Source organism: Ambystoma mexicanum, chromosome 11 (assembly GCF_040938575.1).
Source record: "Ambystoma mexicanum isolate Mex_15411 chromosome 11, UKY_AmexF1_1, whole genome shotgun sequence".
Lineage (NCBI taxonomy): Eukaryota > Metazoa > Chordata > Amphibia > Caudata > Ambystomatidae > Ambystoma > Ambystoma mexicanum.
Window position 1 is genome coordinate 1449632719 of NC_090934.1, and position 24203 is coordinate 1449656921.

General features: G+C 44.2%; 1 long non-coding RNA gene across 1 annotated transcript in view; it reads left to right on the forward strand.

Annotated features, from left to right (window-relative positions):
* The window catches only part of LOC138504869 (uncharacterized), a 45675-nt gene extending 25695 nt beyond the window's left edge, over positions 1 to 19980 (forward strand). The window contains exon 3 of the long non-coding RNA XR_011280025.1: positions 19678 to 19980. This is a non-coding gene — a long non-coding RNA (uncharacterized lncRNA). The remainder of the gene's footprint in view (positions 1 to 19677) is intronic.
* Positions 19981 to 24203: the final 4223 nt, after the last annotated feature.

The window sequence follows — 24203 nt, forward strand, 5'->3', positions numbered from 1 at the left end:
CTCTACGTGGCCCCTTTGGCCCATCTGATCTCTACATTCTCCTCTAATTTTCAGTGTTATGCGGATGACACTCTGCTTTCCTTCAGGCTCCCCTCAGACTCCTCTCCCCTCTCGCTCATTAACGACTGTCTATCCGCGATTCAGGATTGGTGTGCCTCCAATGATCTCTGCATTAATGTCAGTAAGATGAGATCCTTCTCATTTGGGCTCCTGACCCTGCTTTCACTCTCTCACTCTAGCTGCCCGCCTTGGGCCCTCTTCCTTCACCTTCCTGTGTGGCAAACAACCCTGGTGTCATCTTTGACGCCACTCTCTCTTTCTCTCCTCACATCTCGGACATCACCAAGAAGTCCCACTACCACCTGCTCCTCCTCAAAGGGACTCTTCCCTTTCTCACTTTCCCCTAGAAGCTCACTGTCTCCAGAGCCCTTGTTCTCTCTAGACTGGACTACTGCAACAGCCTCTTTCTCAATCTGCCTTCCTCTACTGTCCAGCCCCTGCAACTAATCCAGAACAGGACTGCGAGACTGATCCTTGGCCCCAAGCCCAGGGATCGTATCTCTCCAGCCCTGAAATCTCTCCACTGGCTCCCAGTTGCTGCAAGTATCAAGTTCAAGACCCTTTGCATTGTCGACAAGGCTTTGTGGGCCCAAGGCCCACACTACATCCAACGCTCCCTTCCAAAATATCTTCCTCCTCGTGCCCTTCGCTCAGCTACCTTCAACTCTATAAGGGTTAGACACTTCTCCAGGCAGAGAGTGGGGGGTGGATCTGTCTCCTCTGCAGGTGCCTCCCTCTGGAATAGCCTCCCTGCCCTCAACCTTGAGCCGGACCACCTGAGTTCTGGAAGCAGCTCAAAACTTTCCTCTTCTCCTCTGCTTTCTCTTTCTCCCTCCCCTGCTGGCCTACCTGACCTACCTGTCTGCTGTACTGACTCGTTGCTTGGCTACCCTCAGAGTCTCACTGAGTCCAGACTCTTTCTTGATCAGTCACCCTTGCACTGCCTCTGGGCCTACCATGCACTTAGGAGCTGTAACTGTAACCCTATAGTCCTTTGTTCTCCTTGCACTACCCAGAGCCATGCTGCCATGGCTGCACTTACTCAGAGCATTGCTGCCCTGTTTTTCCCTCCCCTCTCCCTTGCACTTCCCCCCTCCCTTTCCCCTTGCACTTTTCGTTCTCGCACTTGTACGATCTGATGACACAAGGCCTAGTAAGATTGTTTGTCTTGTCCTCCCTCTATCTTCCCTCCCTTGTCTTGTCGTGCCTAGAAATACTTGTGTGCGGGTGCGTTATAAATGACTTATTTCATATCATTTGATCACAGATGCCCAGAAAGATATACAGTGCCGCAGTAAGAAACGGCTAAACTGGCAGCACCCAAATGGCAGTCTAGCCAGGTAATTCACTTAGCAGGACTGCTTTATCAGAAATGCCCAGTTTTAAAAAAAAGTCATACCAAACTGAGGAATGACTAGACTGGCTGCACCAAAATGCCTCACTAGCCACTAATACCACACATCATAAGTGCTTAGCCTGGACATATCGACAGCCATTATGATTTGTTGTACAATCCTGCCTCCCCCCCCCCACACATTCCCTCTTCCTCCCACCCCAACCTCCAAAATCGGCTCCTTGGCACAGAATAACCTTATACGCAAGTACTGTCACATACACACTGGCACGAGGAAGAATAGGGATAGGAGTAATGAAGATTACCAATAAGTAAACCAGGCATTAATCACAAGTATTGGTACAACACCATTGAGTTGACTGGTATTCAGCACCACCCCCTCCCACCCCCCTAAAATGTTGGGCTATGTTGACTCGACCTGGCTGACCTTCAGAGCAGTTGCCAGACAGAACAGGACACAGATGTTAAACGGCACCTGGGTTTCACTGATAACAGGAACCCAGCAATTACTAACATAAAGCAATTCACTGTTAGTACCTGCAGTCAAATGCCACATTTTTTTCGGCGATTGAAATTGTGATGTGGGTTTAATACTTGCATGCCAGGGGAGTGATTGGAAGGGAAGAGAAGGAACAGGAGACCACTCATTCTCAAAGCAGTCCATAAGTGGGTGCTTTCAACGTTAAAGAAGAGAGTTAACTGCTTGTAACATTGAAGCTGCACTAGAATAGTCTCATTTAAATGTGTAAAGAAATTAGATGCCCCAGATGAATAAGTTTTCCCCTCCCCACCGCCCATGAAGTTAGCGCCTCTCCCAACATTTGAATGGTTAGCCCCCGAAATGTAGGTTTTGTTGTGCCCCTGAACACAAGCACACACGCCATTCACCATATACACACAAGCACACCCAGCCATCCATACATTTAAGTGTACACTCTATCACCATACAGGCACACCCAGGCAGCCACCCGTACATTTAAGTGTGAACCCTTTCAACATACACTCACACACGCACACGTCCATGGGGTTGAGGGGAGCCCTAACACTTCAAAACCACCCGCATAGTTCTCACTGACGCACCAGCACCGTTATTAACGGTGCCGGTGCTTCTGTCGTCCCCATTCCCATAGAGTCCGATAGGACTTTATGGAAATGGGACTTACCATTTGCCGGCACTTGACTTCCCAGACCGCCGGGGTTGTAATACCCCAGTGTTACCAGGAAGTCGGGCGTCGGTAAATCATTACGGGTCCGGCAGCAACCTGCTGGTAGCACCGGCACGGTTACTGCCAAACACGTAATGAGGCCCATCGTTTCTTTTTGAAGTCACTTTGACTTCATAAAGAAATTATTTCTGTTAAGCACCGAACCATAACGGAAATAATTTCTTTGTGAAGGCAGAGTGACTTCAAAAATAAACTATTTCTTTTTGAAGTCATAAGGCTTCCCCACCCCATGACATGGAAGCCCCCCGCCTAGGGTCTTCCATGCCATGTGGAGGGCGCAGCCCTCAGACTTCAAAAAGAAATTTTCTTTTTGTAGTCACTCTGCCTTCATAAAGAAATGATTTCTGTTACAGAAATAATTTCTTTATGAATGCAGTGTGAATTCAAAAAGAAAAAAAAAATTGTGAAAAAATATATTTTTCTTTTTTTTCTACAAGTGGGGCCCCCTCCCAGGACATGTGCTGGCGGGGCCCCCCGCACCGCGGGGGCTGCGGGGGCCCCTGTTACGCCTACCACGGAACATGAGTGGGTGAGCAAAATCTGGCGGTTTGTATCTATGGAATGTGTAACCTACTCCATACAGAGAAATCATCAGGGCTTTATGGAGGACTGGGATTTAGTGATGAAGTTCCTACAAAAAGATTCAAGAGGAGCATGGTGCCCGAGAAAAATGGATCTGTTGGGCTTGGTGTGGGAGGGAAACATGGAAAGAGAGACCGGCCCGAAGGTTGGGAGGAGTCCATGAACGAGACCCGAGAAGGGGCAAGGGCCCTAGCTTGGGAAGAGTGCCTGGAGCATGCTCTAACAAGGAATGAGGAAAGTTCAAATCGGGTTTTGTTTTGGATGGGACTGCGGGAGGGAGAAGGGGGGTGAGTCTGGGGCGGGCGGCAGTTCTGCATATTGTCAATATTAATGTTAATAAAAACGTATGCGACGAAACAAAATGTATTTTGGTGACTTTTCCTCCAAATCCACCGATGACGCTCACTCTTACCCGCTCCGCAGCCAGTGCATACCACTGACCACTAGAAGGACTTATATCCTGTCTGGGTAAATGCGACCTTCCCCCTTACTCAATATCATCCATGGGGCCACCTAGCACGCCCCAATTCTTCTGGAGCTTTGCCCCACCTCGGAAGCTAATCCCCATGAAGATGTGACTACCAATGCCCCAAGCCTTCTGTGTACAAGCAGACCTTCCAAATATAAACAGGCATACTCTTAGTCAGAGATGGTAGAGAATATCAATTAGTAGTAGAACAACACAGTTCCAACTTTCTCACTGAAATTGGGTTCATTACAGCAGGCAATTTACAGAAGAGTTTAAGTATTTTTAGTTTGGGCTATTAGGTGGCGCTTTAGCGCAACCTATACGTCAAAACGACTGTATTACAGTACAGTTAGGGAGAGACATGGTATATGAGGAGGGGCACAAAGCTTGTTGGTGTTGTTTGGCTATGTGCCCACCCATTGAGCGTCGATAATCCCTATGGTCATTCCTACCCAGTTCCTACCCTCCCAAAACACCTCCTCATGGGAACTCTTTGAACTCGCTTTAATCAAGCCTTGCCGTCAAAATGGGCACTCAAAGTGCCTGCCAGTGTTTTTTCAAAGCAGTCTTCTGAGAGTTAATGATTTAATTGGAGTTGTGAACGTCCTACTGGTGTATTAAAAATGTTTTAACCAGGTCTGCCTTCAGCCACTCTATGTATAAGCACTATATGTGTCCTTCACTGAAGTCCTGTTAAAAAACAAGCATAGGTAAAGCCAACAGTGTTGGCTTGTGTATAAGTATTACCATTTACCGGGCACAGCTATTATACGCCCAGGTACTCGCACCATTTTGCACCTGATACCATCGATGGCCGGTTAATACCACTACGGCAGTGCCTGGCAAGTGCTTTTCCCATGCCTGCACAGAAGCACAACCCTATGATATTGCCAGTACTTGTTAAAGCATACTTCTTGTCAATCTATTGCTGGGATTCCTGATACCCCTGAAATGCCCTATTTCTATTCCGAGCTGGTAAGATGCCGCAGTGCTATGGGGAAAATAATCATTGTTTTTAATTGGGTCTTTATCATCCTGCGCCAATCAAGACTCGGAGAGGATAGTTCAGGGGCAACACGCTTGCCTTGGAAACAAGACAATGCGTAGCAACACAGGTTCAATCCCCGCTTAGAAACCTCTGGGTATTAAGGGCGTTATAAATAACCCATCATAATTATAATTATAAACAGACTGAAATGAGGGCCAAGCCCTGATACCATCTTGCACTTACAGACTATAAAAAAGGATATGTGTTTTCCAGGTTCTATGTATCAGTTTTGCTGTAAAAAAAAAGTGGTAAAAAGTACTCGGAAAAAATGTATGATTTAACAATTTTGCAGCCCTATCAATAAAAGTCAATCAGAATAAAATAGTGGGAAAAGAATCCTGGTCGTAACTTTAAAGCTCATTGAAAAGCAGCCAAACATTAGAAAATGAATTATAAATAGACTTAGAGCTTATCCTCCTAATTTCAGTTGGGGGAACTCTTGAAATCCTTTTTGCAGCACTGGAATTGAAAAACAAATTAAAAGGTATTAAAAAAAATCGAATTTGAAAACATCCATAAAAAAGGCAATACAAACTTTAAAAAATAACCCTACTCTGATGAAAATCCCTAATTATTGACATTTAATACTAAGTAAGTTTGCATAGTAATTACTGCATTTTGTATTCTTTCCACTAAATGATTTACAGGACAGTTTGGCACAAAAACTTTCGATACAAATTGTTATCGATTATCTCCCCCTGTCCTCCTTCCCTCCTCTACCCCGATAATAGCCCCTTATAGGTGGCATAAGAAGCCAGGGCAGACCAGGTCACACACTATCTTCTACCCGAATTGATCCGCCTATGACAGAGCTGGCGGGAAAAAGATCAGACGTCTAAGCTGGCACGCACGCACCGTCCTCCCTCCCTACCCCAAGTTGGCACCAATGATGCGTGCACTTCACCATTAGGCTGGGATTTCACGAGGGCTGGGCAGGCGTGGCCATTTGCCCGGGGCCTCGTGCTATTATCAGGCACTCGCAGGCAGCGTGTAATGAGCATTTACTTTTCATTTGCTTTTGGTAGCTGGCACCATGACATCTGCCCAGGATGCCAAATCTGACACTGGTGTGTCCAGACTCTTTTGCGTGGGCTCCCCAAGTCTCGAGAGGATAGCTCAGGGGCAACGTTCTCGCCTTGGAAGCAAACCAGCACGGAGCACCAGTGCTTAGAAACCTCTGGGTATTAAGAGTGTCATAAATAACCTATAATATCACTGACATATGCAGCCGTGGCATGAAGTACACGCCTCATAATTGTCATAGTTTAGGATACTGGGGTGGCAGCTGGAGCGCCCAATCAGATTCCAGGGGTAGCACATGCCACTGTCCTGGAGCTGCTTGTACATTCTCCATGCTGCCTCTCATTCATAGCCTGCCAGCCTGTAAACTGGGTCGGGCCCTCCTGCCAGGCTATTAACACATGTTTTGTTTCATTAAATGTGTTAACTTCTGAAATCTTACTTCACAGCATGTGTCCTTCCTTGCATTTCACATTCCAGTTTGTAGAATAACGTTGATGGATTTCTAATATTTGAACCATGTATTTTAAGGCATTCACTTTTGAGGATATGCATTCACTGTTTTGGTCATTTCTCCTCTAAACGTGAACCAGGCTTGTTTTGCCAACATGGTTCAATAATCTCTGATATGTTGTCAAGTTTACCAAAGAGCCCTGGTTAGTTCACAGAAAAGTCAAATAAATGATAGTCTACACGTTTTTGTGGGTTGGGAGATTTATTGTTGGATGGTGAGTTGACCTGATACAGCACACTGACAGAAGAGGCTGGACCCAAAGTAAGTCTTCATGTAATTTATTCTTACAATTCTGTTTGGCATGCCAGACATAAAATAAGCAGTGTCGTATAGCAATTTGCTATGCAATTCTGTAGGTTTGCTAATTAAATTGACATTTGTGTAGCAAAGCTATCTATGGCTCTCTCAACCCTCTTTTTATGTTCACTGCAAGTTCAAAGGGGCTAATGGGGAGAAAGCGAGTGCAGCAGTAATCGTCTCCTCTACTCTTAAAAGTGCCAGACCTGTGTGAGAGTGCTAGGCAAGAAACATTATTTCTATTTCAAATAATTGCAAACCAGTGTCCATTCATGCAGCAAACCTTTACATTTTGCAGACTCATCTCTCTAATGTCTTACTACAGTCATGCACATAAATGTTGCTCATTTTATGTCTTGGGTACAAACAACTTCTGGTGACATTAAAAATATTAGTACAACATTGCTAATCAAATAGATTTGTTTGCTGATCAAAAATCTTTTAATTAGCAAACTCTGCTAATCAATTTTTGAAAACTAATTTATACCTTGGCATGTAAGGTCACATGAGGTGCAATGTAAGAGCAACTTACTGGTCCATCCACACCCTAGCGGAACACTCACCCAGGAGCCACGCCAACATGCCACACAGACATCACAGGTACGCCATTCATTGCTGCTAAGCATTCCATTATCCTCTTGAGTGCCTTGGGGCGACCAGAGTTTTTCGGTCTACGGACCTAGAGTCTGGAACAGATTACCCCAAGACATTTGGGCGATCAAATCACTGAGCCTTTTCAGAAAAGTGTTAAAGGCTCATCTATTTAAATGATCTGAATAGTTAGGGATGTCGATTTTTCTCTGTTCCTGTTTCGCTGCTATCTCTGATTACCAAATTATAAGCATCTGTGCACAAATATGATTAAGTTCATCCGGTCTACGCGTTACAAATTAGTCAAATGAAATCAAATGCATCCGCATTCATGCAGACACACAGGCAAACTACTACTGGTGGGCCTTCGAATGGAGCTCCAACTTGTCCCCAGGTTAAACAAATCAAAGTTATGCCAATCATTTCTACCCAATGCACAATAAATGCATGGATGGGCGGCTTGGTTAATAGAATTAATATGTGTCTCCTACTGCTTTAGAAGCCGTTGTATAATTTTGGAAATGGCGCAGAGGTGTAAACAGGGTAGGGCCTGAGTGGGCAAGGCCCACCCAAAATCTTTAAATGCCAACTCAGCTGCGCTGTGTTGGCATTTACAGATGTTAATGTCACTGTGGTGGGCCCAACTACCCGGCTACGACTCTGGAAAGGGGAAAGCTAGATTCCCACATTGTGTGTGATCTGGGCCAATCGCACCCTCTATCTGTGCCGCAGTCGAATTAAGGGGCAAAATTGGAAGTGCATAAAACTGCTACCATCTTAAGAAGTGCTATGTAAAAACTCAATTTATAACTCAGTTTATGAGGATTCGGGTGAATTTACTCCCAACCAAAGAAGTACTCTCTGCCAGACTACACACCAGGCCGAGAGATGTACAATGTAGTTATTGTAATAAAGAGGGACCGGTTGAACATGTGTAGCAAATATTGCGATTTTAAGAACTAAGCACTTTAAGACCCTCTTGGACAATTTAAGCACTTTAACGGCTGATGACTGGTGGCTTCTTTTAACAGGCGGGGAAGTGACATCATTGCTTTTAGCAAATGTAAACATTTTTGGAAATTGTGTTTGATAGGAAATTTGAAAAACGTTTTCGTGGTCTGAATTCTCTACATTGGAAGTTAAAGGGTTTCTTCTCTTTTTATTATGTGGGAAAGATTGTGATGAATTAAATGTTAAAAGGTTTGTAATAAACCAAACTGCAATACAACATAAATAAATAAACAAGCATTGCCAAACCAAGTAGTCTTGGCTTTAGAGTATGCATTGCAAAGAGAGTCCATAAGGAGTGAAGTTATGTTATGGTCATTGGTTATTTATAACGTTCTTAATACCCAGAGGTTTTTAAACGCAGAGCCGGGGATCGAACCTGTGTTGCTCTGCGTTGTCTTGCTTCCAAGGCGAGTGCGTTGCCCCAGAGCTATCCTCCCGAGACGAACGATGCAATGAGTGGCAGTGAGAAATGAGAGTAGGAGGGACTGATGGGAAGAGGGGTGTAGATGAGCGAGGGACAGATGGGTAGTGACGAATGAAGGAAAGAGGGGCGCTCTCATGGAGTCACCTGAAGATGTATGGTTGGGGAGAGGAAGGCTGGTGGGGTGCACTGGAATGGACAAAAATCACCACTAAAACTTTCCAGAAAGTGGTTCAGGCCATGTAGAACTGGACCAGGTGGAAGTAGTCCAATGGAATTTCCAAGAGGGACCTTCGCCTTCAAAGAAAGAGCATGTGTCAGCGGAGGCTGTGTAGAGCAGGGTAGAGCAGGGGTAGAATACTGCAAGGGGTTCCTTGGCCGCTGCAAGAAGCAGCTCAGGCTAGGGCAGTCAAGCATGTGCCTCTACTGCATCCATTTGAAGCTTATCGGTTTTAAAAATGGAATTGGCCTAATAAACTAGAATCGCCACCTGGATTCTGATAGCATTTCAGGAGATATGCCAGTACTAGGTCCGGAGAAATCACCTTCTGTCCCGGGGTCCCGGTTAGAAACCCGTCAGGGGTTTGCATGGTTGGGTGGATTCGGTAATTAAGATCGTAATTATTTTTTACATTGCATACAGAATTTGGAAGTTTGGCTCGAACCCCCAACCTTTCAGGTATAAGTCACAACACTTACTGAATGTGCCACAGAGACTGGCTTGGAAATTGTTGTACAGCAAGCCATGTAATATCAATGGGAGCTAACGCTTGTGTTGAAGTACCCTGCCAGGATTCACAGGCAACAAACACTACACAAATGAGATCATTTACAGTTTATGGAAAGGAGAAGTGCTGGAAATATGGTTGGGTGGTGGTTGTGCAGGCGTGTTGGGGAGGGCGGTAATTGGTGGGCTGCGATGTGGCAGTCCCTCTTTTATGTTGTTGGTCGTCCCGGTTTTTCGTCTTGGAAATCTGGTCACCCTAGCCAGTACCCATCTGCAAGCAGAAAGCATTCATAAACAGTCCACTGGCATGAATAGCGGTAAACCCAGCTTCCAGGCAAAAAGCTCACGGCAGCAGAAACTATTTACAGCGATGCTGAGCCCTCGCTTTGAGCTTCTACAGTTCTATTTGACAATCACGTATCCTACACACATGGCAGAAAATATGCAGGAACTCTTTTTATGCCTCATCACAAAAGATGCTATTTTTTAATATGTAACATTTGCATTTTCTTATAAACACGGAGCACTCATTTTTCGTGCATCTCTGACACGCATTTTATGAAAGGCATAACATTGGATCTCTGTGTACTTTGTGAACAGCTTTGCAGTTTTGCAGGTGTTTTAATGCATTTTTCTCTTGCTTGCCGCCTCTTTAAATGAAGCTGGGCCAGGCAGGTGCTCCTTATGTGAAATGCAGTAAAGTGAGGGCAAGCACAGCAAAGCATGGGCTGTCATGTTCTTGGTATATTTACACTTAAGGTCCCCCTTGGTTTTCTCTTTTCCTTCTTTTGTCTTCTCTGTTTCTGTTCCACTGCTCCTGGTGTATATAGGAAATCGGTAACAGTTGATAATATGTTCTGTTCTTGATGTTTTACTGTTCACTTGTTTGGAATTCTATTATTCCAAACTCGGGAAGATAGCTCAGAGGCAACGCGCTCGCCTTGGAAGCAAGAAGACACGGAGCAACACAAGTACTATCCATGGGTCCGCGCTGAAACCGCTGGGTATCAAGTGCATTATAAACAACCTATCATGTCATGTCATTATTGTTGATTGTATTATATTGAAAATGTAATTAACAGATTCATTACAAAAAAAAACATGGGTGCTCTGAAACCACTACAGTGGTGATTTGGAACAGTATAAAAGCATGTTCACATTGCATAACGTGTAGGTGTGCACGGGTGCTTCAGTTTGCATTGTTTATTAAGTACACTTTGCCTTGTTTTGTTGTCATGGCCCAATGTCAAGACGCTATGAGCGGTGAAAGGATCCGTTCGAGACCATTTGCAACCGACCGACTGGAATATCCATCCAGGTTGTGTCAAATTCAGGCAGGTGTCTTTATGCAAGCACATCGGAGCATGATCGGAGAGGTTGTTAGACAATCACAGGGACCGTTTAGCATAATGGGGCTTTCGGGCGACCTGTGCATAGCGAGCTTTACGCGTTATGTTATGCATGCACAGGGTTTGGAATTGAGGGGAGCTGGGAGCTATTGAGCTCCTGCTTGTGGCCTAGAAGAGCCTGGTTAGCTTGGCACCAACATCTACCAGGAGCTACTTTGGGCTCCCCAGGCCAACTGATGCCAAGCCAACACATCTATGTGAATTTAACTCTGTGCATTTGGGACAATCCATAAATAAGCAATGACATCAGAAACATAAGCGGTTATAATAAATAAGCAAAATGTTAGGTTTGCATCTTATGTCACATTGTATCAGCTCTTGGTACCCCAGGGCTAACTCCTGCTCACTCGTTAATGCCAGATTTTCAGGAGCTACCATTAGCGCCGGGTTCCCCAGGGATAGCTCCTGCTCACTCGTTAATGCCGGATTCCCAGGAATTGCCTTTAGCGCCTGGTTCCCATGGACTAGCTCCAGCTCACTCGTTAATGCCGGATTCCCAGGAGCTGCCTTTAGCGCCTGGTTCCCCAGGACTAGCTCCTGCTCACTAGTTAATGCCGGATACCCAGGAGCTGCCTTTAGCTCCTGCTTCTCCAGGGCTAGCTCCCGCTCACTGGTTTTTGCTGGATACCCAGGAGCTGCTTTTAGTGCCTGGTTTCCCAGGGCTAGCTCCTGCTCACTCGTTAATGCCGGATACCCAGGAGCTGCTTTTAGCGTCTGGTTCCCCAGGGCTAGCTCCCACTCACTAGTTAATGTCGGATACCGAGGAGCTGCTTTTAGCACCTGGTTCCCCAGGGCTAGCTCTTGCTCACTAGTTAATGCCGGATTCCCAGGAGCTGCTTTTGGTGCCTGGTTCCCCAGGGCTAGCTCCTGCTCACTAGTTATTGCCGGATGCCCAGGAGCTGCTTTTAGCACCCGACTGCCCGGGGCTAGCTCCTGCTCACTAATTAATGTTGAATACCCAGGAACTGCTTTTAACACCTGGTTCCCCAGGGCTAGCTCCTGCTCACTAGTTAATGCCGGATTCCCAGGAGCTGCTTTTAGCACCTTCTCATCTAATCTTAATTTCGATCCTTGCATGCATTTCCAAGGCATACACAGAATTGTTACTTCCATTTGCACCTCTCCTTCACACTAGTGCATCTGCCTTAGTCCCCTCGGCTGTCATTAATCAGGCTTCGTCCATAAACCGCTGTATGGAGGCAGGGCCCCGCAGAGATTTATTACCACGCAGTGTTATTTGAAATGCCTTTTCTCCCTGACGTTATCCCTGAGTTGTGAGCGGGGCTTTAACTGGGGTATAAAATCGAGGGGGGCCCTCATTTGGGGGCATGGCTTGTGTGATGGCCGTGGCGTTACAAAAGTACACAAACCATAGTATGGTACGCACATTAATATATAAATGCTTACATTTACATATTTGTTAGCGTCCCTTACTATGCTTTGTGTACTTCAGGATGGCTGGAAAAGTACACAAACCATAGTAAGGTGGGCACACAAATATATAACATTTATATATTTGTGTGCATACGTTATGGTTTGCGTACTTTTCAAGCCATCTTTTTAAAACATTTCTATGTTTATAAAAGATGGCTTGAAAAGTACACAATTCAAGCCATCTTTTATAAAGCTTTGAGGACGGAAAAAGTCCAAGGCGTCTTTGTCCGTCGGCAACGCTTTATAAAAGATGGCTTGAATTGTGTACTTTTTTGAAGCCCTCTTTTATAAACCTCGTAATATGTCAAGGAGTCTCCAGGTTCGTCAAGGGTTAAAGATGCCTTGGCGACCTGGGGAGGGGAAATAAAAGGACAGTAACTTCCTCTGGTGACCCCTTGCGCGAGGGGGTCACTAGAGGAAGTTACACTGAAGCTTGCCTGACTTAATGGCAGGCGCATCTCCCATCGTGGCTGCGTCCGCAGTGGGATAATGTGTCCCGCCAATGTTGTGGTGGGACTGGGGGGCCTCGGTAGGGCCCTGGCTCAACCCCACTTTTAGGAGACTGCCGCGCCCAGCCCCGGCCCACTTAAAGCACTGGTTGTGATCACAAACACACACACACACACCTTAATCAAAGGCTTTTTGTCTTTGACTCTTGCTTTGTTTTGGTTGATTGTTTTTATTTAGAACTATTCAGGGCTCAAGTCGAGGGTACACGCGGGTGGATGGAGTGCCCCACTTTTTATAGCAATTCCCCCACTTTTTTCAAAGGACACCTTGATATGCTAATTTCTCGTGACATCACAGTTAATGAGTCCCCCACTTTTTTTTAGGACTTGACCCCTGCCTGTGATCCGCCATGATATGTCCGAGGATTCCAACCCTTTCCATGAGCAACTCCGGCCGGAATAAGGATGCCACTGACCGGAATCTACCAATAGCAACGGGCGACCAATCCTTACCTACGCTGAAGAAGCCCAGTGTCCATGCTCACTATTTTCTAATCATTAAATCACGGTTTTATAACCGGATTTAAGGATTTCTTTAGTTACCATTGGGAATATGTGGGTCACGATAGGATGTATACCTTGTCTAAGGCAAGCATTAGAGGGTGCAGATGATAACTGGCGTGCACTAGTTCAGGGGGGGATCCCTCGGAAATAGACACCAGTGTGGAGAAGCAGGGTCTGTTCTTTTAACCCCTTAAGTGCTAAGGGCGTGTATGCTCGTCCTGTTGGCATAGACTTGCATAGAGCTCAGCATGCTGGGTGCTTACTAGACACGGCAAGGGTGCAATGCACTGCGTATAGAGAGGTACGTGTCAGTGATATGCTTGACAGCTGGCATCGGCCTTCTCACAGCTCTCGAATGAACCTCTATTCGAGGGACTGTTCCTTAATTTTACCTTGGTGGAACCTCCAGCCAGTTTAATGCAAGCTGGCAATCTGTAGGTTTTTTCTGCCCTACCATGGAGTCACAAGGTGTTGATTCCAATTCTTTCTAGGAACTGGTTATTGTTGTGTTGCTTGTGTTCATTGATTGGCTTTTCCATTGAACTATTGATCTATCCCTTGAGTTATTGGCTTGAACATGGCTTTGTTTTTTTTTTCAATTTGCAGTCATAAGAACAAACCAAATTCGGGTTTCACCACCCATACAATCAATGGGGAGCTCCTCCATCTCCTCTTGGTGGCACTGCGCCACCGCAGTGGCTGTGCCTGTGCTAAAAATAGTGAGGGGGGGGCCTCGCCATATTTTGGGCCCCAGGCCCTACCAAAATCTGTGGCAGCCCTGACATTAGTGGGTGGGGTGGTACCACTTTCTCCATTATAATAAATGTAGGTGGAGTGAATTCCGGATCTTATGACTGGAAACCTTTCAGATGCAGTAGGAAGAGTTATGGATCTCGTGGGGGTGGTCTGCCGAGATTACTAAAAACAATTAGGAATGATCCTGGAAGCAGAGCTTGTCAGCTATAAAAACGCACGTTTTCATGGGGTGTTTTAAAGGACCTAAGTACCCATTGATTGGTATTGGCGGGAAGACTGCAGGCTTATATTAAAACAGTAAATTCAGAATCTCCCCCGACGCCGTAGAAAGGCGCATGTTGTGAACCAGATTGCGGCAGCGCGGGCTGTGTGTTTGTTTAACCTCTTAAGTGCGGAGGACGAGTATGCCCGTCCTATTTGCATAGACATGCATAGTAGCCAGGTATGTGAACAATGCACAGTTTTTGTAAAACAGCCATCAAACGTGCACTGGAAACATGTGACTAGGGGTGTGTTAGGACGCCAATAGCAAAGGGCTAGAAAGCGTGATCCAAGTTGCCCTCTCCTTGACATGTTCTTTATACATATCTACTACACAACAGTGATCACTTACAAACAGATGGCACTGCACCACAACAACGATTGTGGCAAATCACCTGGGGGGGGGAAACAATAATCTGTACCCCTTGTTTGAAAGTAAAAGGCTTAGAACAATTGCACTATAGATAATGACCCAATAGGTTTAGGCCACAATGCAAGGAGCAAAGCGTTCCAGCATGTCCTGATTCACAAAAGGAACCTTGTAAAAGGCAAGGAATGAACTGTGATTGCACAGGTCTCGAAGACCAACCGTGCATGCATATGTGTAGGACGCACACTGACAACTGATGTATTATTAGGGTGACCAGATGTCCAAAATAAAAAAACAGGAGAGGCGATAGACACAGAAGTAGGACTACGGTTTTAGCCGACATAAACACAAAAGATGGGTTAAAACACAAATAGGACTCCACGACAACGGTAGACCTACATCTATGTGGGGGGCCTGTTCCATCGCAAAGGATGGGGGTGTTGCAGGAACAGCACTCTCATTGGAGGAAAGAGGCCAAGGAGGAAGGGGGAGGAAATGGGGTGTAAAAAGTAGGGCGCCCGGCCCGATTTCGGGATGTGTATATCGGTTCCCGACAAAAACCGTAACGGTAGCCACCCATTCCTCAAATCCAGGGACGGGGTTTTAAAACTAAATAAATTCTAGGGACACTAGGACCAAGGTGAAAATACCGGCACAGTCCCAGCAAAACTGGGACGTCTGGTCACCGTATGATGTATGCACTCGACCCCAGCACACACACGGGTACATGATGCGAGGGGCGGACCTTATAGTGAGCATCACTCTGGCTCGCCCACTTTGGTCAACCTTTATGCCTTCTGCAGCATTGCAAGCGGCCAGCTCATGCAATGGGAATGCTACCAGCTCTCCTGGTTGATTTGGTCTAATTTAGGCCCCTTCCGCCAGGCTATCCAATATTCTGTATGCTCCGGACTTGTCTGGCTATCCTAACTAAACTTTCACACCTCCCACTGACCAAAATGCTTCCCAACATACGGGAACCATTTTAGTTGCAGCGCTGTGTAGGCGTGTTGAGGGTGTGGGTAACGGGCTGAAGAATTCCTGGCATTTACATGAGGGGACACTGACATGGCTAGTTGAGTCTCACTCTGCCTTTCGCAAGGCCATCAAAACCAGCCTCTTTATCTGATTACTCTCCTGTACTCTGTTGCTATGTTCCTACACAACCACTGTACTGTATCTACCCAACCTTGCAACCATTTTTTCCTGCATTGTAACAAGTTACTCTCATTGGGCGGCATCTTTGTAACCCTTAATCAAGCCTTCTTAAGTTCTACACAGCGCCTCGATGCCTTTGGGCTGTAATGCCCTACACAAATCCAAATAAATAAATAAATAAAATTGAGAATATGGGCATCATCGTTTTCTGGGAGTACGGCATGGTCGAGACTGTGATCACAATGTTCTGTGGGCATTGTGGAAACCAGCATGGACATGCACAAAACTAGAACCGCACTCGCATCAACAATATGGTATGAGATTGATAATGAGGGATTAGTTGGTGCAGTTTCACACTTGATTAATCCTTGAGATGCTTAGAATATAATCAAGACATTCGACCATCCATGTTCCCCTCCTGACGAGCCACATAAATAATCTGGTGAAACACATGTCGAGAGGAATTTAATATTTTGGGGAAAATGACCCCTTTAGAAATTGAAAGCATAGGTTGATGAACATTGAGGAATTGAATAATCTGTTTGAATATAAGAGGAATTGAACACGAGGGTTTAATAATGAGGAACTGAAAAGTATATTCAAATATCTAAGAGAAAATGTGCAATGCAGAAGCGACAGACTTTGGTTCAACGTTATTGAACTGAATTTTTTTGTTATGACCACTAAGAGCAAATTTGAAATATCTGAAAAGAATCTATAAGTATTATGCTTGAGCATTAAACAGCATAATTGACAGCTCTAAAAAGTATCATTGACCCTTTATTTTTGCCTTTGAGGAATATGCCACAAACCGAATTTGCAAATCAATTTGATGCTGAGCGGAGAAGCATTGTTCCTCTTGAAGTTCAGCCTTCATAGCCCTGGAGCCTCCACGTGATAAACCGAGAACCACAATGCGGATAATAATGTATCATCGATTACCAAGCGCTAGGAAAAGTGATAGTGGCACTATATAAAATCCCTGAAGGATTAAATGTCTTCTAGATTAACCCTAATGCTAATTTCTGCACATTCACAAACCCAAAGAGTTAATACGACACAGGTGTATTTGTATTTCCCCAATTAGCCCGTGGAGTGAAAAGTAGCTCCTGGTAGCGGTTTGCGTAAGACTAGCGAAGTTCTTGTAGAATATAAGCAGGAGCAAAATAGCTCTCAGGATTCCAGATCCTGCCATATGCCAGATAGTCTTGGAAGCGACGGAGCTTAAGAAAGACCCTGCAAGCCTGCCCCTTAACACCTATATTATTTTGCAGTGGCCATTGAAACACTTTTCCGTGTACTGCATCGGAAATGTGCAGGGACATATTGGTGGAGGAAAATCTTACCATTCTATATAGAGGATTTGTCCATTCATGTCCCTAACAAGTATAAAGTTGTAATTTTATTTTTTCATTGTTGTATGGTTTTAAAAAAAACCTTTAACAAAACAGCAATGAATTAAAATATACAATTCATAAACTACAATTCCTTACAATTCATTAAATCCTTTAACAAGTCAAAAGTACAAAAACACAGAATTCATAATCTACAATTCATTACAATTAATTAAAAAAGAACAATCCATTCAAGCATATAACATTTACAAATATTCAAAATTTAGTGATTTGATAAAACGTGTGACTGCGAGCACCACTGAGGTGGTTCCTCCTGCCAGGCAAAATTGCATAAACGAGTCACACATCATAGTAGTTAAAATGGGTAAATACTGTCTAAAATGTATTTCGCTTTGACCCCGAATTAGCGGGCAAACAGTTATCAAGTGCTCCATGGTTTCAATCGTGTTCAGCAACTCACAAAACCTACATACACCCTGATCAGTCGTTATCATATGATAACGTATCAAAATCACCTTAGTCTGAATTTGATTAATACGAAATCTTAAGAACAATCGTCTCACAGCTTTATTCGGATACACAACAAGGTAGGGGGCAGCCATTCCTACAGATTTAAAATTGGTCCTTTAATGGGTCAGTAACACATATGAGTGCATAGACGCCTTTGTATTTGCACAGTCATCCCTATAAAGATTTTTTTTTAACTCTTAATAGATTTTCTTTAAGCTCATTAACTGTGAGATCTAGTTCTCCTAGTATCTGTTTGCAAGAAGCCGCAAATCTCCTCTAGGAAAACATCCTTACCACTTAACAATACCTATTAATTTCTTCATATAGTGATGGGGTGCATGGTGGACACAAGAACGTATAGTACAGCAAGAGGAACCTCCACTAGGGGTGACCTCTTAATGAAATAATACCGGGTTCATATCCTAGGGATGCTAAGAGTGTGCCTTGTGCCACTTGAAAAGTCCTTCTCCACAACCGACCATCTAAGGCAGGAAGTAGAGCCCAAAATGGGAGTATTTCATATCCGTACAATAACTTTGGAATCATTTTCCCATCATAAACTTAAGAACGGATAGAACTGAATGCTCCCCATATTTACATCCACTTGCCCCAGCGGATTCCCCAATGCTTTCGCCAGTGAAAACAGTCAGTCCCAAACAAACATTACATTCTGTTTGGTAAATATCGGGAATCCCAGCTGAACAATACCTTTCACCTTTTCTAGCTTTACATTGTCAATTTGTGATGCATACTCAACAGAGCTGTGTTTCCCAGTAAAATGCATTATTTTTCTTTTGTTGGGATTGATTTTTAAATTATGGACATCAGCAAACTTAGAGAAGGCTAACAAAAGATGTTCTAGTCCTATTGGGGTCTGGTCAAAGATTAAGAAAATCATCAGCATATGCTAAACGAGAGTAGTTTCAATTGATCAAACTTAGGAGTAGCCAAGGCAGCTATATCCGGATATTCACAGATATCCTTCAGATTCAAATTAGCTTTGAAAGCTTTGAAATTTCTTGTAAATGCTGCGCCCTGATACCCCCGGGTACACTCGCGCATTATAAATAATAAAAACAAACAAAAAACAAACAAAGTAGATGCAAATACACACCCCTACCACACCCCTCGGGATGTTGGTATTCTCCTATACAGATTGCCCTCCTGGTCTAATATACTTTTATTTCAGTTCTGGAATATAGCCCAATAATAAGTCTAATCAAACCCTGCGGAATTTCGTATTTGACAAGTTTACTCCACAGGAGACCGCGATCTACAGCATCAAAAGTGACAGATAGGTCACAAGGATGCCACAAATATTGAATCATATTTTTTGCAGTCCACTTGTTAAGAGACTAATTTCGGCAGGAATCCATTAAGAGAAGTAGCATGGTACTTGTGAAATCCAGTCTGCCCTACAGGAATTATGTTAATCGATTTGTTTTGCCAATGTCCAAAGTGATCTAAAATAAGTGAAGCAAATAACTTGCTTTCAGCATCAGCTATTGCTATTGGGGGAAAATTTAGGGGATCGGTCCGGAAACCCTTTTTGGAAATGCATGAGCAAGACCATGATTTTTGAAATACACATGTAGACATGATCTCACTAAATAAAACCAACAATATAGAGCCCCATGTTTGTGGCCCACCCTTGAATAACGCATTAGACAGATTGTTTGGGCCACTGGCTCTAGAGGAGCTAATCTTGCCTATGGCTTTGACAATCTGTTCATTTCATACAGTCAGTACCCAGGTATCTGGTCCAGAATCGGGCAGTGGTATGTCAGTCGACACAGTTTGTGGGGGACCCCCAAAAACCTTGGTAGAATCGGTCACCCGTTGATCTTCCAGGAGTGAAGAAACTGCGTTCAGGCTGTGAACAGGCAGGATTGTTAAAAAAACACCAAAAACCACTTACATCTTTATTTTCCAGTACTGAAAACATTTTTCCCGCATCTCTCTGATGACTTAAAAAGCAATTGCTATTAGCCCAGTTCCTAAAGGCTTGCTTTGTCTTTTTAATGTTCAACATTTTTGGGGTCTGTGAAAGATTAACATCCTTATTAATAATCTTAATATTTTGTTTTACAGGTCTTTTTGTGATCTGCCACATTTGGATTGAATTCAAAGGCAGAAGAGAGATCAAGCAGGATGAGGACACAGGGGGTGTTAGAGTCGAGGTTGGAGAGCAGGTCTTCACAGATGTTCAGGAGAGCAGTTTCCGTGCCTCTGGCAGCTCTGAAGCCAGACTGATGATCATGAAGACAACCCACAGATTCAGTGTGGAGATTTAGCTGGTAGATGGCGAGTTTCTCCAGGAGCTTGCCCAGAAAAGGGCTGCACCATCTGTTTCCTCTCCCTGATAAGGCCATTAAATGCTCATGCAACTCTTAACACTGTGTTTAAATGCGTATTAAATACGGATCCTCTCTAATGACACTTTTTACATTGTTTGCGTTCTGCATACAGAGTGCATTTGCTTGCATTCGGAATTGTGTGAACCTAATCAACTCGTGCTTTTAGGTTGGAAGAGCCAGTTAAGCATTCATGAGTTCCTTCTGATTCACCTGGTCATCTGCCATAATACAGACATACCTATGGGAGATTGTCTGTGTTTGCAGGAGTGTCACTATAGTAATTCGAGACAATGTGCTGGTAAGTGTATATTTCACACAATCCGGCGCTGACAAAGATGTATTCGATAGTTGACTCAGATGGACCATTTGACCATGTGCATTTAGCCGGGATATCCCCCTCCACACATCCATTTAACATGAGTAGCTCAAGACCACCCAGAGCCGCCCTTCATATCTGACCATGTCTAGTCTTTCCTAAACGAAGAGAGGGAAGAGACAAATCTGGCTGAGCAGGCAGGCAGTCAGCATTGAAATCACCCAAGATTTCAATTTCACCTCCCAGGCACCTCAATTGCCCTTTTGTCAATGCATTTCAGGATTAGTTCAAGAAATGTATTCAAAGGACCAATACCCGGATGCCAATATATATTTAACAACAACACCTCTATTTGATTATTTAAATTAAGTCTTATATGTGTAGCCAAAGCACCTAATGTTATATCAATTACAGTTATATCAATTACAGTCAATTATCAATTACTTATATACAGAGAGGAGCGTACTAACGTAATTAATCCACCCGAGGGCCGCCAACTACATCCTTTTTGGCCGATTGAAAAAGTGGCATTTAGCCATCAAATGCTGGACAAGTCATCAACCAGGTTTCTTGCAAGGCTGTTAAATAATGATTCTTCAACAATTAGCCCACAGATGGATTCGATTTTAGTGAATAATGGCCCTGTGTGTTCCATGATATTAGTGTTAACAATAGACAGTTTTCAGGGTAGATGTTCGAAATACTGTTTGGGGGTCTGAGAACTTTCAACACTCAACGGTTTCAACAGCCAGGACCAATCCTGACAGCACTCAAATACAGGGGCACATTGTGTAGCAAAAGATTGATTTTGATATTTTCATCAATGCGAAGTGAGACTATGGCCTTTGTAGGTGATTGGTAATTGTTTTCCTCATTGATCTACGAATGTTATAATGCGAAAGATCAAAGCCCAAAGATCTGATTGATTCTATTTCACTCACTAATAAGTCCAGTAAGATTGTTGACTTTTTATAAACAAAATTGCACGATCAGATCTTTCGTGTTCAATAAAATCTACATGTTCTATGTCCCCACTGGTAACAGCGGGTGGTGATGGAATTGAACACAAATGTTGCCGTATGTTGGTACGGCAAAGATTAATTTTACAGTTCTCTGGAAGGACACTTTCCAACAATAATTGAAAGCCATGTGTTACAGCACATTTAGGGACTAGGGAGTGGGTATTCAGAGGATCCAACCAACCCCCCTGATTGACTTGAGAACCTAAATCATTAATGCATGCCCCCCAAAATCACTCCTTTTTCAACCCCTCAATACACTGAAAACCGATGGATTTGTGGGCTTACTTTTGTTATGGGCGCTAATTGAGTCAGGGAATCCCCCGTTAGGAATCATAGTTTGTTCTGGAACTTTGCTTACTAGAGAGGAAGCCAAGTCTTTTTGATGAACACCAGTACGAGCTGACTCCTGCGAGACCTGCTTGGCATATAATACACCAACAGAGAATGCATTCGGTGCTAGCCAGATTGATGAAGTACTCCCAAATGAATCTTAGAAAAAGCAGTTCAATCCAGGTCAGCTCAGTTTCGTTTGGAGCTTAAGGTTGAACCACTGGTATCTTGCATATCGAACCTCGGTATATTGGCAAGAGGTTTACCAAAGGAGAACAAATCATTTTGAATAATTTTCTCCGAGGTATGTGATTGTAATGTGCTCGATTCACCTACAGATCTATTACCCCACACAAAACGTGTTAGGTTGTGCATATTTGACTCTGTTAATTGTGACAAGTCTTGAGCAGACTTCATTAGTGCCAAGGGGCCTTGATAAATATTCAGTCCACTCTAGCAACTGGCACTTGGGGTAGACCTTTTAGAGGTTAGGTCCGTGAGACTCACCCCCCGTAATAAAGTCGAAGATCTCAGGTCACTCGTACTGGATATCACATCAGGGGAGAGGGCTGTAGTTACAGATAGAGAACAAGATATTGACTGCGTTGATTGAGGGGTAACTCGCATTTTGTTAGGTTTAAATATCCAGCAATCCACTGACTACCCTCTTTCACTGGGGATCCCAAGTTCTTTAATTCCGACATTTGCTTTTGGGTGTGCTGGTACTTTGGGGGTATTTGGCACCAACCTTTATACGGGCAGTTAAACCGTGGCGATTCTTTTGACCTTTTTCAGCTCTTTGCATTATCTTGGTTAATTTGCCTTTCTGGGGTCTAGCTTTAACTCTTAATGGTGACGAGGGCTGAGTGTGAATGGGGGTATCGACCATCACCAGAGAGTCATTGGTAGTCTGAAAAAAATCAAAAGCTGTCTTGTTGTAATAGAACCCTATCCTTCCACTCCCATTTTTCCTATTCAATGAATGCTGGAGGCGTACAATCATTGTGGTTTAGGCTCAGGCCTCAGGGTACCGTGTTGCAGATCCTGTTTTTCACCTTTGGGTGGATTGAAGCTCTACCTGTTCTCTCTCTCTGGAGTGGAGACAGGAAGTGTTCAGATACCTTAACCTAAATGTATAAAAGGGGGTGATCTACCCACATATAACCTAGGCAGAATCGGGGAGGCCATGCAGAACAGAATTCCTAATAACCTAATGTATACTGCGACAATGGGGTGCTGGATCTTGAGGTGTACTATTTTGGAGGGGTTTGCTTTGAATAGCGAACCACAGAATTTTAAATCTTGAAATGTGCTCCTTGGTAAAGCAAGACCGCCTACTCCCAGTCATGCTTGAAGGGGTATATGACTTTAAGAAGAGAAATTGAGCAATTGTTTGTACTATATTAAGATTGGGAGTTCTTTTTGCTCCAGAAGCTATAATCGGGGCAATTAAGTAATTTGTTAAAATGCATAGAGCCCGGCACTGGTCTGATGAGAGGGTGAAGGCTGTCGTACTTTTGACTATATTTACACAAATGGCAAGTTCAGCAAATACCCAGAACTCTCTGAGCTCCGGGGCTGTGGTCCTCACATTTGGTGTATTCTGACAACATTTCACGAACAATGAGACACTGCTGGTAGGGTGCAGAGGACCACTGTGGCACTTTTCGTCATAGAGAGACAGTGATACTTCTCCAGACATTAGGGTCACAGCTCTCTATCAAGCACTAATGACCTTGACAGTGGCCCCAGCGACGAAAAGTACAGATCTGCCAAGAAATCCTGGCGGTAGCACAGGAGGGTGGTCTCCAAGAATGCAAGACTTAAATTTAACTAAATACAATGCACATATTTGAGCCCTTCATTCCTGAAAATGGTTCCACTTGCATACTGTTAGGAGCCTTAGTCAGGTACTCAGGGGTTAGTGTTTGGAGTTGTGGGTGTGGGGTGGTTCGCATGGGTTGGGATTTGGACATGTGGGTGCAGGGTGGTCTGCATGGGGTTTATTGATGTTGTTTTTTTTACTGGAAGCAGGCCTTGGCTAATGCAGTTGGGTTGTTTGTAGTACTGGTTGTGGTTGATCATGGTTGCAGTGGAGGCTGCTAGGATTAAACAAAGTCTGTTGTCGTATGTATCTCATTTAGCGGGGTGCTGCATGGTTCTTTTAGGACGGGCTGTATGCAAAATGGATCGCCGGCAGCGGGGTGCTGCATGGTTTTAGTTTAGTGTTTATGTGATTGGTCACATTTGCTGTGGAGACCTGCAAAGTGGTGTGTTGTCTGTCTCTTTGTACTTCCTATACACTTACCTGGTGTACTTACTGATGCCCTTGGAATAGCAGTGGTCAATAAAGCTTACCTGTACACTGAGGTCTGGTTCCTGTCTCCTCTGTAACTTACGGGACCGACCCATGAATTCACCCACCTACTGCTAACCCCTTTCCCATTGGCCCACCCGCTCTAGGGAAGAATCCTCTCTTTTCTCCGGCCCCTTCTTGCATCCCCAATCTCCTCCCCTTCCCGGGGAATATCTACTTCACTTGCTGCTTGTTATGAATTCGATCGCTGGCCAGACAAACGAGAGACATGCCTA